Source organism: Hetaerina americana, unplaced genomic scaffold (assembly GCF_022747635.1).
Source record: "Hetaerina americana unplaced genomic scaffold, ioHetAmer1.1.p SCAF_33, whole genome shotgun sequence".
NCBI classification, from domain to species: Eukaryota; Metazoa; Arthropoda; class Insecta; order Odonata; family Calopterygidae; genus Hetaerina; species Hetaerina americana.
Genome location: NW_027286908.1, coordinates 2,833,010 through 2,847,056, shown reverse-complemented (window position 1 = coordinate 2,847,056; position 14,047 = coordinate 2,833,010). Strand labels below are relative to the sequence as shown.

At 38.1% G+C, this 14,047-nt stretch overlaps 1 protein-coding gene across 4 annotated transcripts in view; it reads right to left on the bottom strand.

Moving 5' to 3' along the window:
• LOC139691375 (rho GTPase-activating protein 15-like) overlaps positions 1-14,047 on the bottom strand; it is a 1,001,962-nt gene that overhangs the window by 751,227 nt on the left and 236,688 nt on the right. The window contains exon 1 of one of the 4 annotated variants that reach the window (XM_071589173.1): positions 13,733-13,777. The exons of the other annotated variants lie outside the window; for them this stretch is intronic. The gene's annotated coding sequence lies outside the window, so the exon portion shown is untranslated. Of the gene's footprint in view, positions 1-13,732; positions 13,778-14,047 lie in introns of those variants that run through there. 4 annotated transcript variants of the gene reach the window in all.

Genomic DNA, 14,047 nt, shown 5'->3' with positions numbered 1-14,047 from the left:
AGTTCTTTACTATACAGTTCTTCTATATACTCCTTCCATCTCTCTTGGATCTTTCCTGCGTCAACTATTACCTTACCCGCCTTATCTCTAACTGTTAGCATAGCTCTTCCTTTCTTACTTCCCGATAACGATTTAACTTTGCTGTACAGCGCACCGATTTCGCCCTTCCTCTGGAGACTTTCCATATCCTCGCACTGCGTCTTCCACCATGCTTCTTTTGCTTTATTTGTTGCCCGCCTCACTTTACTGTTCAATTCTTTGTACTTCATTTTGCCTAATTCTGTATTTATATTCTTCCATTTTCGCCGCTCATCCATCTTTGTAATCATCTCATCCGTGATCCATGGTTTCCTAGTCCTTTTAGCGTTAACGGTTCCAATAGTGTCTTTTGCGGCTTTAGACAACCCTTTTTGATCATTTCCCATTTTTCTTCGATAGTTATAAGCCCTTTACCATCCTCCATGATTTTCTCTACCGCCTGTTTGTATTCCTTCCTTTTCAACCCATTTAATGCTTCTACATTCCATTTTCTAACTCGCCGCCCCTGCCTTATCTTTTTGAAACGTACGCTACATTTCATAACAACTAAATTGTGGTCTGAGTCCGCATCCGCTCCCGGAAAGCTGTGGGAATTTATCACACTATTCCTAAACCTGTGTCTAACCAGGATATAATCTAGCTGATATCTTCCTGAGTCACCTGGCATTTTCCATGTATACCTGCGTCTTTTGTGGTGTCTAAACCAAGTGTTGGTGATGACTAACCCCTGTCTCCTGCAGAACTCAACTGCTTTCTCCCCGCGGTCATTCCTCGTGCCTAAACCGTAGTGGCCCACCTCATCAGCATCTCTTCCTTCGCCTACCGTCGCATTCCAATCCCCCATCACTATCAAATGTTTCCCTGCTGGTACACACGCGATCATGTCCTCTAACTGATCGTATATCTTATCGACCTCTTCTTCCTTATGGTTGCTCGGTGGCATGTATACCTGAATAATAACTAAGTTCGTCGGTTCTGCTTTTATCTCCACTAGTAGTATTCTATCCGTTACCTGCTCTATGTTGACTACGCTTCTTCCTACCTCTTCATTTAATACTATGGCAACCCCTCGTTGGCTCTCGTCCCCACCGCTGTATATTATTCTATACTTATCACTCCAGTAATCCCCGCTATCTTTCCATCTCACCTCGCATAGACCTAAAATATCTATATTTCCCCTTTCCATCTCTCGCTTAACATTCTCCAATTTCCCTGTCCTCATCATTGTCCTAACATTCCACGTTCCTATTCTAACTAATTTTGTGTTCTTCTCCTGCGTCTTCTGTCCTGCTGCTGCTGGTTTTCCCTTGCAAGGGTTTCGTGGGATGACGACCGCGGAAGCCTTGCCTCCCCCGCTGCCGGGCACGACACACGGCCGATTGGGCCGAGCCCCGTGGTTGCCAGGACTCAAATTATCTCTATTGTCCATCATATTTTTCTAGGGAATGATAATTGAGGTGGTTTCCCGTTGCCTTCCTCAATAGTGTTTTTAACGTGACACCATCACTTACTGGCCGCCCCACTGGGGTCAGACGCCATTGCAGCCGCCTCACTGAGGAACAGACGCTGCGTGGACTACCTTTCGTCTGGCTCCTAACCTTCGACCTATCTGGCATGGGTGACCCTACCAGGAGCAATAATTATTACTCCCGCCAGCACAGCTCTAGGGGTCATCGGAACGCACAAGCCCTTCCACCACGTCAAGGTTGTAGTCCGGGGAGGGTATATATATATATATATATATATATATATATATATATATATATATATATATATATATATATATATATATATATATATATATATATATATATATATATATATATATATATATATGTGTATGTATATGTATGTATACCTGTGTATATATATATATATATATAGGTATAGACACATATTATATTTATATTTATATATATATATATATATATATATATATATATATATAATTTAAACGGAGAAGCTAGATAGCGCTTGCGAACAAAAACAAAGGAACACATAAAAACGAAACTCAGACGAAATTCCTAATTTCCTGTAGCCAAAGCAGCTTCCTCTTCATTCTTTCTCCAGAGGGAGGTTTTTAAACTAATAAAGTATGTAGTGATTCATTTTTGGAAAAAGAGTAATTCCCTCCCGAACGCCTACTTATCGGGAACACAGAAATGGAATGCGTAGATTCAATGAAATAACTAGACATTACCATCACTCAAGACCTCTCCTCGGTGAATCACAGACGGGGAATATGAGGTCAAACTAACAAAAATATTGGGATTTATTAGAAGAGTACTGGGGAAAATTGATGAAAAGGTTAAAGAGAAATGTTATCTTTCGTTGGTTAGGCCTTTATTAGAATATGCTGCAAGATCCTCACGAAGTTGGATTATTTGCCGGATTGGATTGCGTTCAGCGTAGTGGAGCTAGATTTGTAAAACATTGTTGCGATAAACTTAGAAGCGTTCCCAAATTTTATAATAGCTAGGCTGGGAATCACTCACGGAGCGAAATTTTAATTACAAATTAAATCTGTCGTTAAAAATGGAAGGATGTCTCTTTAGCGATGATGTTGAAAATATATTATTACCCCCACCGTATTACGGTAGGAAAGATTATGTCAATAAAGTTAGAGATATGAAGCGAGAAGAAATAGATTTAAGATGTCATTTTTCACAGGAACTATAAGGGATCAGAGTAACATTGCCCAACCTGGTTCTGGTTCTGTCCCTCTCTTCCTTGATAAAGGTGGTCACGACCACCGAAAATTCGAAAAATAGTGAGTCTCTTTTTTGTGTGCTTCTGTGTTTTTGTCTGTGTCCACTAGTGCTAAGTGTTATATATTATATATATATATATATATATATATATATATATATATATATATATATATATATATATATATGTGTGTGTGTGTGTGTGTGTATACATATATATACATATATATCTATCTATATATATAATTGGCTGACACAACATAACACAAATAGAAAAGAATAGACACATATAAAAGAACACTTACACGGTAAATTGTTCGAGCTTTCGGCCCTCTCAGGGGCCTTCTTCAAGAGAGACTGTCTATATATATATATATATATATACATAGATATATGCTTTCGTAGACGTAACACGGAAGTGCCGAATAGTACAATACACAGTAACACACAATATAGAAACACAAAAAAAGAGAACACTAACACGTATTTTCTTGATATTTCGACGGAAACAATCCTGCATATGTATGTACATTACTTCTATATCTTCAGAGGAAGACGGATTGTTTCCGTCGAAATATCAAGAAAATACGTGTGAGTGTTCTCTTTTTTTGTGTTTCTATATTGTGTGTTACTGTGTATTATATATATATATATATATATATATATATATATATATATATATATATATATATATATATATAAAATATATATTATAGATTTTTTCCTTCCCTTGGGGCATCCCACATATCAAAGATTACTTTTGCTCGGTCCCAAACGACTATAATCTTCTATGCAGCGCGCGCAATTCCCCATTGTTTTAAAACCTACATTGTGACAGCCGATAGGAGTGTTGTAAGTCTAACAGTAGAATAACAATACGGCAAGTACCAAAACCGAATACGGCGCCATCTTTTAAACATTGTGCAGTGAACAGCGAGCAGGAATGAAAATAGTCGACATCATGCGTAGTTGAATACGAGTTCAATATCGACAAAGGGTGCCGTCGATACTAGGACATGGGTGTATTGAAAATTTGAAAATTGAATTCGTGTGAATTTGATCAGCACGATAAAATCTCTCCAATCTTTTTTTAAAACAGCATGAAAAGTTATATATTCATTCGTTTTGTGATGCGATCGTTCATTTAATTTCCAGCTGGTACGATTTTTAATCAACCCTTTATTGACGGAAGACTTTCTGTTGGTTCTATTACTGTTACCACGAATTCATCGCTATCTATAGTTGCTAAAACAAAGACATAAAACACTACGATTCGATTTCGATTGACGCTTGAAGTAATTAAAGCCGATCAGCTAGCTATATTTCCTGTTAGAATTTTGGAATCCTGGGGAATTTTGGGGACCCAAAACTTCATAGATGGAAATAACTAAAAAAATAAATTCAATTAGTATTTCTCTCAGAGGCACTCAAATTAGGTTCCGGCTGAACATCTGGATTGGTTACATTATATAAAACAACGAGACCATATTTCAGGATGGATACATAACTGAAGCACTTCCTAATTACATTTAAAAAAATATATTGATTATCCCAAATCATATCAAGATTTTCACAAAAGAGTCTATTTCAAGTTAACCCTTCTTGTTTTTCGGAAACTTAACAGGATAAGTAACTTGAGAGTTACTATTTAGACTGCTTTAAAACGGACACAAAAAAGTTGTAAAATTGTAAAAATATGTAAAGCTGTCTCTTTTAAAAAGATCCTCTGATGCAATTATCGGAATATCCAGGGTTATAAGGAAAAGAGGATTAATGTCTTTTACGGTTGACAAATTATCAAAAAGGAATTCAAGAAATGATTTTAATCACATTATCCTTGAAATGTACGCAAGAACCGTCAAGGTCAGGCACTATGGCTATTGAGATAGGTTTGCGGGCAGTAAGAGAAGACTGATCGTTCATTAAACTTGGTTTAGACTTTAAGGGGAAATGGAAAGTCTTAAAGGACTTCGCGACCTTGTGACGCTTTGGCGTCTTCCACTTTTTCTACCTCTCCTCCTCCTTTATCCCGCGTCGCCCCTAATACCTCCAATCATTCCTTACCCCTCCCTTAACTTAGTTCTGGTGGCTTCACTGCGTGAAGATATGGCCAGAGTATTCACATTTTCCCCCTTATATAGATAGCCTTTCTTCAACCTTTACACAACCGGTCTACCAACAATAACGTGCTCGGTGATGATTTCTATTTAGACAATGGAAAAGTATCAATCAGTGCGAAAGGTTGCGATTAGAAACAATGTAAACAAACAAGTTTTCGAGAAAGATGAAGGCTAAGGCAAATATTTAACTAGAGCACTTGGTTGGAGTTCAGGAACTAGAGCAGTTGGAACAGTTTACTTATCTCGGAAGTATTTTGGACGAGATAGGTGAATGCAGTAGGGATGTAAGGAGAAGAATTGCACTAGGCAAAGAGGCTGTCAAAAGGAGAAGGGAATTGATGACAGGAATGTTGAGCCAGGATTTTCAGAAAATGCACGCCAAAACTTTGATATGGAGCGTAGTTAAGGGCGGCGCGGAAACGTGGTTATTAAAGTAGGATGATAGACGTAGATAGGAGGCTTTTGTTAAATTTGAGTGGGGAATGTGAAGTAAACAGAAAGGAAACAAACGAAGTGTTGTTGGGTATAGTGGCCGAAAAGAGGGGATTGTTGAAAAATAATCGTAAGGAGGCAAGAAAAAATGGATGAAATTGGTATTGATTGGCAATTGAAGACTTTGATAGTTGGAAGAATATAAGACAAACAAGGAAAGGGTAGAAATAGGACTGGGACGGAATGAAGTGAGGAAGGACATATACAGGGATGAAGAGGAACTTATTGTATTGCTGGATTCATTATAAATATATATATATATATATATATATATATATATATATATATATATATGTTTATGTATATATATATATATATATATATGTTTATGTATATATATATATATATATATATATAGCAAAAGGGATAGGAACACACATAAAGGACGAACACAATAGAGGTGGTGAAGGCGGAATCGAACGGATCACAAGAGTAAATTTTCCTTATATCTGTTTCTGTATATATGAGTATTTATTCGCCGTTTGGCGGGATTTCGTGTTTGAATGTATATATATATATATATATATATATATATATATATATATATATATATATATATATATATATATATATATATATGGGTCGCGGTAGTCCAGTGGGTAGAGTGTTGTGCTGACCGGAGGGTCCCGGGTTCGATTCCCGGGCAAGGCGCTCTAGGTACCTGCAGCTCCACCCAAGCTATAAGATTTCTCGGGTACCAGGTCTTCCTGGGAAACCATAGCCGGCACAGGGAAAGGAACTGGCCCCCCTACCCTAGTGTGTGAATTTCACACGCCGTATAGGGCTGAGTGAACTCTACCATCACCTATCAAACAGACCTTCGGGTTGATTACTGTGTTCATGGTTTATATATATATATATATATATATATATATATATATATATATATATATTTATATATATATATATATATATATATATATTCGGACTACATGTCTCTTTTTTGTGTGTTTCTGTTCACTAGCGCTATCTTGGTGTACATAATTATTCACATCCGTGAGACTTTCACACACACACACCTATATAATATAAATAAAATATATATATTATATAAATATATATATATATATATATATATATATATATATACATATGCATGTATACCTGTACACACAGAATCTTAAGCACGTACTTTCCGCCTTGGACTTGTTAAAATTAAACTTAGGCCATATGCCAGCTTGAAGACATTAATCCTATTCAATTTAAAATTGCGAGGCGCTTCAACAAATTTCAGTCAAGCCACCATTTTTTAACCTTCTTGAAAGTGGATTTTAAATATTGGTATTTTCAAATGCATATTTCCCGAGTTAACGTCGCAAGACTTACGTAAAAGGTCTCACTCTAAAACATAAATATTAGACTTATCACTAAAATATTAGATTTCTAGAAAAACTGAATCATTCATTCGCCTTTTCACATACACATTTAAACAGAAAATAGGACTTCATAATAAATCAATTGAGACTGTAAGGAACATATTTCTTTTAAGCACGATTTAACTGAAAAAAGAGAGGAGAACGCAAAATTTCCAGTGGATTAAATGTGACTTTGGATATTCTTCGTTGAATTGTTGACAAAATGTGTGGGGGTTCATTCGACCTCGGGTCAAATGGTGCCTCATCGCGCCAATCTTTATTCAATAGCCAGCGGAGCGAATGAGCGGAAGAGAGACAAAGAGAGAGAGAAAGAGTGGGAGAAAGAGAGGGGGATATAACGAGAGTAAATATAGACGGAGGAGGAATAAAAAATGCGAAGGTAAAATAAAAATTTGAAGGGGATGGACGACGTGGGATGGATCGAAGTAAGGGGTGGGATTGTTTACGTCGGGTAAACTGAAAAGGTCAGGGACGAAGCATAATGGGTATATTAAGAGGGGAAGGGAGTTGAGGGAAGGTGGAAAGGGGGTAAGGGTTGAGATTTGAAGGGGGGAGGGAGGGAGGGATGTTGTCACTTGGAGGTAGAATGGGGTGGGTATAAAAAAAGGGGATGATATGCAACGTATTTGGCGTGAAAATCTAGCAAATCCCGTTTGCGCCATCCCATATATTGAACACTCCCCCCTTTTACCAGCCCACCCCGTTCCTACGCACACATTCCCTCCAGGAAGTCACACCACTGAAGCGAATAGGAAGCCCTATGGGAGAGGAATAGCATGTGAACTGGAAAATCAGCATCACGTGTAAATATACAAAAAAACGACCATACCAATGAATAATGTAACTTCTGAGTAGGTTAAATTTGAAACGCCAACACGTGACCGCATTGATGGACATCCTTTCTAATAATATCCCCTTCAACAAAGACCTGAACGCGTTGTCCATTGCCGCGAAGAACAGATGTACAAGGTTTTATTACGCGGGAGAATCTATGAGTAAGGCAATTACATCGGTTTCCACCATGGAAACGCGAAATCAATTAAATAGCCTCGCCATTACCGACCTTAACGACTGATGTACTGTATTTCTCCAGTATTATTGAAATCAGGTTTCCCTATACTCCAATTAATGGCATAAATATTCCTAGAATGGCCCGTTGTTTTTTAGATGCCAAAATGTGTTTTTGGAACACAAAACTATTGCCATTGCGCTCAATGAACAAATTAGACCACCTAAACGCTTTGAAAAAAGTCAAAAAGGACGATTAAAAAGCGTGAGTACTGGGTATACGATGACTTCCTTTGAGAGAATATTCGATTTGGGATGAACGTGTAGCTGTACGTTCCAGAGAAAGAGAAGGCATGTATTATTGGAATTTCACCCTGCCAAGAAGTGAGGAGAAGAAAAGTCGCGGGTAGCATAAAGGTGTACAGGCAAATGTTAGTGGATAAAGGTAAGTTAATAAGATAAAAATACTTTTCCTTCGGAAGTTTTAAAGAATAACTATTCGCAAACAAGTTGAAATCCAAAGTTCCAGCCAAGTGGACCACGGTCTCCAACAAAAACTTAAGATGCATAATTTTTTCCACAAACACAATAGAGAAATTTGAAATAAAGACCGAATGTATATGTACATTTTATTTTTATATATCTTTAAATATATATATATATATATATATATATATATATATATATATATATATATATATATATATATAGGTGTCCCATTATCACCGTTGCTGTTCAACCTGTATGCAGAGGAAATGATCAAAGAGGCATGGGAAGAACTGGAGGTATGAATGAATGTGGGCGAGGAATTCGTAAAATTAGTTAGGTTTGCTGATGACCACGATTTAGTTTGTCAGTATGCCAAGGGATTGTAAGCAATGCTGAGTGAATTGGAAATTTAGTGCGATAAATATGGAATGAGAATCAATAGTAATAAAATAAAGGCCATGCGATTTTCTAGAAGGAAAAAGGCTAAGCTTAACATTAAAAATGGGAGGGCAAAAACTAGAGCAGGTAGAACAGTTTACGTATCTCGGTAGTGTTTTGGACCAACACGGTCAAAGTAGTAGGGACGTAAGGAGGAGAATTGCGCTAGGCAAAGAGGCTGTTACGAGGAGGAGGGAGTTGATGAGAGGGACGTTGAGTAAGGATATCAAGAAAAGACTCGTAAAAACTTTGATATGGAGCGTAGCTATGTACGGTGTGGAAACGTGGTCATTGAAGCAGGAGGATAGACGTAGATTGGAGGCTTTTGAAATGTGGTTGTGGAGAAGGATGAAGAAGGTGAAATGGACAGAGAAGAGAACAAACGAGGAATTACTTGGTATGGTGGGCGAAGAGAGGGGTTTGTTGGGAGAAATCCTATGGAGACAGGAAAAGTGGCTAAAGGGGGTATTGACCGGCAGTGGGATGTTGAAGACTGTGATAGAGGGGAGAATATTGGGCAAACGAGGCCAAAGGGAAGGAATAGGATAGGGATGCTGGACGGGATGAAGGGAGGAAGAAAGTACTCAGAGCTGAAGAGGGACCTGATGTAGCGTAGGATGTTGTGTTTTCATAGGAGTCACAAAACATTTATTTAGGAGCTGTGTCCATCCAAAAACCTACCTTGACCGGTAGATTACCTAATAATAATATATAGGTGTGTGTGGGTGTGCATGTTCATGTATACACATGCGTATTTATGTATCCACAATAATTTTGCATCGCCAATACACACACAAACACAAATATGAAGCACACAATCATGAAATTATCCAAATTTTCAAAGAAGTTTCGGCATATATCATCGCTAATTCGACGCGCTATACGAAATGTGAACACACCTAAATAGGAAGCCTTCAGATTAAAAATTCCATTATTTTTTAAATATTATTTTATGACTACGACAAATGGTCTATTGACAATGTCGGTGTATAAAATGTCGGAAGAGATCTGACAAAAACATGCGATACGCAGTAATTTGATGTACTAAATGAAATTAACCGCTCCTAAATACGGATATACATGAAGGAAAACCCATTTGGGTCAGAATTTTCGATAGTCCTGACTAGAGGCGCCTTTTTCAGATTGTTAAACATGGGCGGCGGCTGTTTTATACATTCTTTTCACTTTTAGAGAAAAAAATTATGTCGGTGTCGAGATATTAATCAGTCACTAGGGCTAATATCTGTGATATCTCTGTTTTTGTAAAAAAAATAACCTTCAGGCTTCTCATTAAGAGATATCATTTTTTTCAAAATGCACCTTTATTTCAAATTTACCGCTGTGAAGACGAAAGGAAGAGGATTCACATACGTCCAGTGTTAGTCGACTCATCGTTCACTTTTAAATTTCATGATATCATTTGATTAATATCAATTGTTTGGGTAGCCTACCGTTAAGGTAGTTAAGGGTTAACACGGACCGAAATGTTTCTTAGCCTCGTCCAGTAAGATACTACATGACATCAAAACTATATTAAGCTATTCTAGACTTCCGCATACTTCCTTCATCCCTTCATTCCGTCCAACATCCCTTTCCTATTCCTATCTCTTACTTATTTGTCTATTATTATCCCCTCTATAGAATATCACGGTCTGCAACATTCCCTATCAATATGCTTTGCATCCATTTTTTCTGCCTCCTTATGATTTCTCCCCACAAACCTCTCTCCTCACCCACCATTACTAGAAATTCCTCATTTGTTTTCCTTTCCGTCCATTTCACATTCTTCATCCTTCTCCACACCCACATCTCTCAAAAGTCTCCAATCTAAGTCTATCATCCTGCTTCAATGACCACGTTTCCGCGCCGTACATAACTACGCTCCATATCAAAGTTTTGGTGACTCTTTTCTTAACATTCTTACTCAACGTCTATGCTAATTCCCTCCTTCTTGTCAAAGCTTCTTTACCTAGCGCAATTCTTCTTCTCATGTCAATTAATACGTTCACCATCCCTTTAAAACCCACTTCTAAGAGAGTAACCAATCTTAAGAGCATTCTTCTCTTCCACCTTCTCTAGTTTATACCTTTCTGTTAAAATATTTAACATATTCATTCGCATCTTCAAAATCCTCATAGGTTACTTATTGTTTACATTGATTCTTATCACATATCCAAACTGCTGACTTTCCAATTCACTCAGCAATACTTGCAAACCCTTGGCTTACTGTTTGGTGAAAACTTGATCATCCGCAAACCTAACTGATTTAAATAATTCCCCGCCGACTTAATCTTTGTGTAGTAAATATAATTTCACTTCACCCAACTATTAGCCTTTTCCATCGACATTTTGACGTGGTCTTCCTATATTAATCCATTCGACCGAAATGGAATGCGTTTTATGAACGTAGTTTACGGCAATGCAAACATTCGTTCGCCCGCCCAGTATTCAAACGATAGAGCATCCTCGTAAATCGAATGATGGGATAACCTTCAGAGTTTATCATCGAAAATATTAATTTCCGTCCCTCAAAAAATATCAACGGAGCGTCGGCATGCATTTGCGGATACCCTTATCATCGGGCGCCTGGTCCCTAATCCTGCGAAGGGATAATCCCTTTTGGACAGGACAAATAGCGAAAAAATAAATGAAATCTGTAAGCTCTTTGGGGTTGACATTAAGCAAAATACAGTTAGGCAGCTTAACTCAAATGAATCGCCGTTTCCATGGCAATGGAAATCCAACCTCAGAATGGAAATGCCTTATCGTGTGCTGTATAAAAACAGAACTGCGCTTAGGCAAATACATTTTTATCGTTGTTCCACCGGGTTAGGCTTGGTATTACCGTTGGAACCTGCCTCTACACACCCAGATCCTGATTGGTGTGACGCAAAATATCCTTAAACCCGGTTGTGCATTTCACATTAACTCTTTCTACATCATTTTATATTTCTATCTCCTTTATTTCCATTAGATATGCTAATTGTTGTAACACTACTACTCTAACTGTTTTCAGAATCTATTCCAATTGTTGTAATATAACCTAATTATACCAATAAGCAAATGTAATAAAACCAATATAATAAATGAAAGTAAATATGTAATGTTCCAGAATTTGGCGGGAAAAGTATTTTTCATATTGATTTTTCGGGTACCAGGTCTTCCTGGGGAACCATAACCGGCACAGGGAAAGGAACTGGCCCCCCTACCCTGATGTGTGAATTTCACATGCCGCATAGGGCTTAGTACTGGGTGATCTCTACCATCACCTACTAAACCAACCTTCGGGTTGATTACTGTGTTTATATATATATATATATATATATATTATATATATATATATATATATATATATATATATATATATATATATATATATATATATATATATATGTGATGTGTGTGTGCGTGTGATATATATATATTTTTTTTATGTGATATTAATATATATATATATATATATATATATATATATATATATCGCAAACACATTTTAGATTTTCTGGGGTTTTACCATTCCACGGTAAAATCACCTTGCCAGGTGCCTCCCCGCTAAGGAAAATATTAAGCACCGAAACTGAACGGGATATGTTGCACTTTTCGTTGATATTTTGACCCTTAATATTTTCCTTTTCGACAAAATCGTCCATATCGACAAATTAATTGGAAGGATGTCTCTTTAGTAGTTATGTTGAATATGTATTGTTAGCCCCATCGTATACTACAGCAGGAGATATTATGTCAATAAACACGAGAGATTAAGAGTAGAACAGATAGATAAAAGTAAAATGTTTTTCACGAAAGATAAAGCATCATAATAGCATTGTTCGGCCGCAGTAGGCTGTAAAAGTATTTTCTGCCAAATGCAGCCTGGTGTAATCATCCATTACCACATGGATGTAGATGTAGAAACCTAGGGGTGGCTTTAGTAGTACTACATAAATAAAAAAGTAAGTGTTTCGCATCAACACGTTACTAAGGGTGACTGAACTGAAAGTGACTCGAAGGTCAAGGAACGTTGTTACCACGCTCTTGTAAGGCCTCATTTAGAATACGCATGCAGCGTGTGGGATCCGAGTGAAAAAGGTCTCATTCGGGAAATTGAGAAGGTTCAACGCCGGGCAGCCCGTTTTGTAAAAAATTCCTGCGATTAAACACAAAGCGTCACCGAAATGCTCATGGATTTGGGGTGGGAATCATTGGCTGAGAGACGATTCAATGCAAGATTGAAATTATTAAATAAATTTAGATCCGCATGTTTCAGCACCGAGGTCTCGAAATTATTCGTACTCCTACATACATTGGTCGCTTGGATCATGCATATAAAATTCGGGAAATAGATGCCAGAACTAGCCGACTCAAGGACTCCTTCTTCCCACGGACAATACGGGATAGCAACTGCAGGGTTATAGATAGCAAAAATTCCACTTGCCACCCTCAGCGTCTAAAAAATAATTAGTTGTATTTAAATGCATGCTCTTCCACTAACCTTATGTGTTTTTCTATAATAACCCATTCTTTCCGAATGACCTCATTCATGTTCTGTTCATCTGTTTTTAAGTTTCCCTTTCAATCCCTCGTCCCTCTCCGCGGGGGCAAATTCCTGCTACCTGCAACGTTGGGTCGCATTCCCTGCCTTTTAGAGACTCTTTGGGGGTAGAGTGTTTCGTGGTGCATTTTCATGTTGTGTTTCAATTTCTTGCTTGTTGTGTCCTGGCTTCCGTGTTGTAGGATGGCTTTCGTGCTGCATCATGGGGTGCAGTTTTTTAGTTGTTTTGCGGTATATGTGTTTGCATGAGTATTGGATGAAGGGATTTTTGCATGAGTGTGTGCGCTGCTGTGGGTGTAATTTTCCGTGTTGTTTTTTTGCATGTGGTATTTTTCCTTTTTACGGTTGGTGACCTAACACCCCCCGCCACACGCCCTTGCGGCGGCTTGCGGGGTATTATGTAGATGTAGATGAAGGGAAAACGTCATATGTTAAATGTATTGGCTTTTTTTTACCTAAATGTTGTCCTTTTTGTCAAAATCGTCCATATCAACGATATTTACCGACACTCACCTTTTATTGCCACCTGATAGTTATTCTTTTCGGCGTAGCTGTGGTGAAAGTAAAGCTGAACCGTATCTTAATTTTTGACGTTCCACCACTGATATGATGATAACTCCCTGCCACACTGCCTAGCGGTAACTTGCAGAGTACCATGCAGAATAGCATAGAATAAAAACGGCGGAAGTCTGGACAGATAGTTCCGCTGACACGTAGCGCGCAAAAACACCGCGTTTCCATGGCGAGATTCATCACCCCGCCCCCCGTTGGATGCCACCAGGGCACTGGGTGGATGGGGTCGGGGCGGGAAACGCGCCGAGGGGGTTA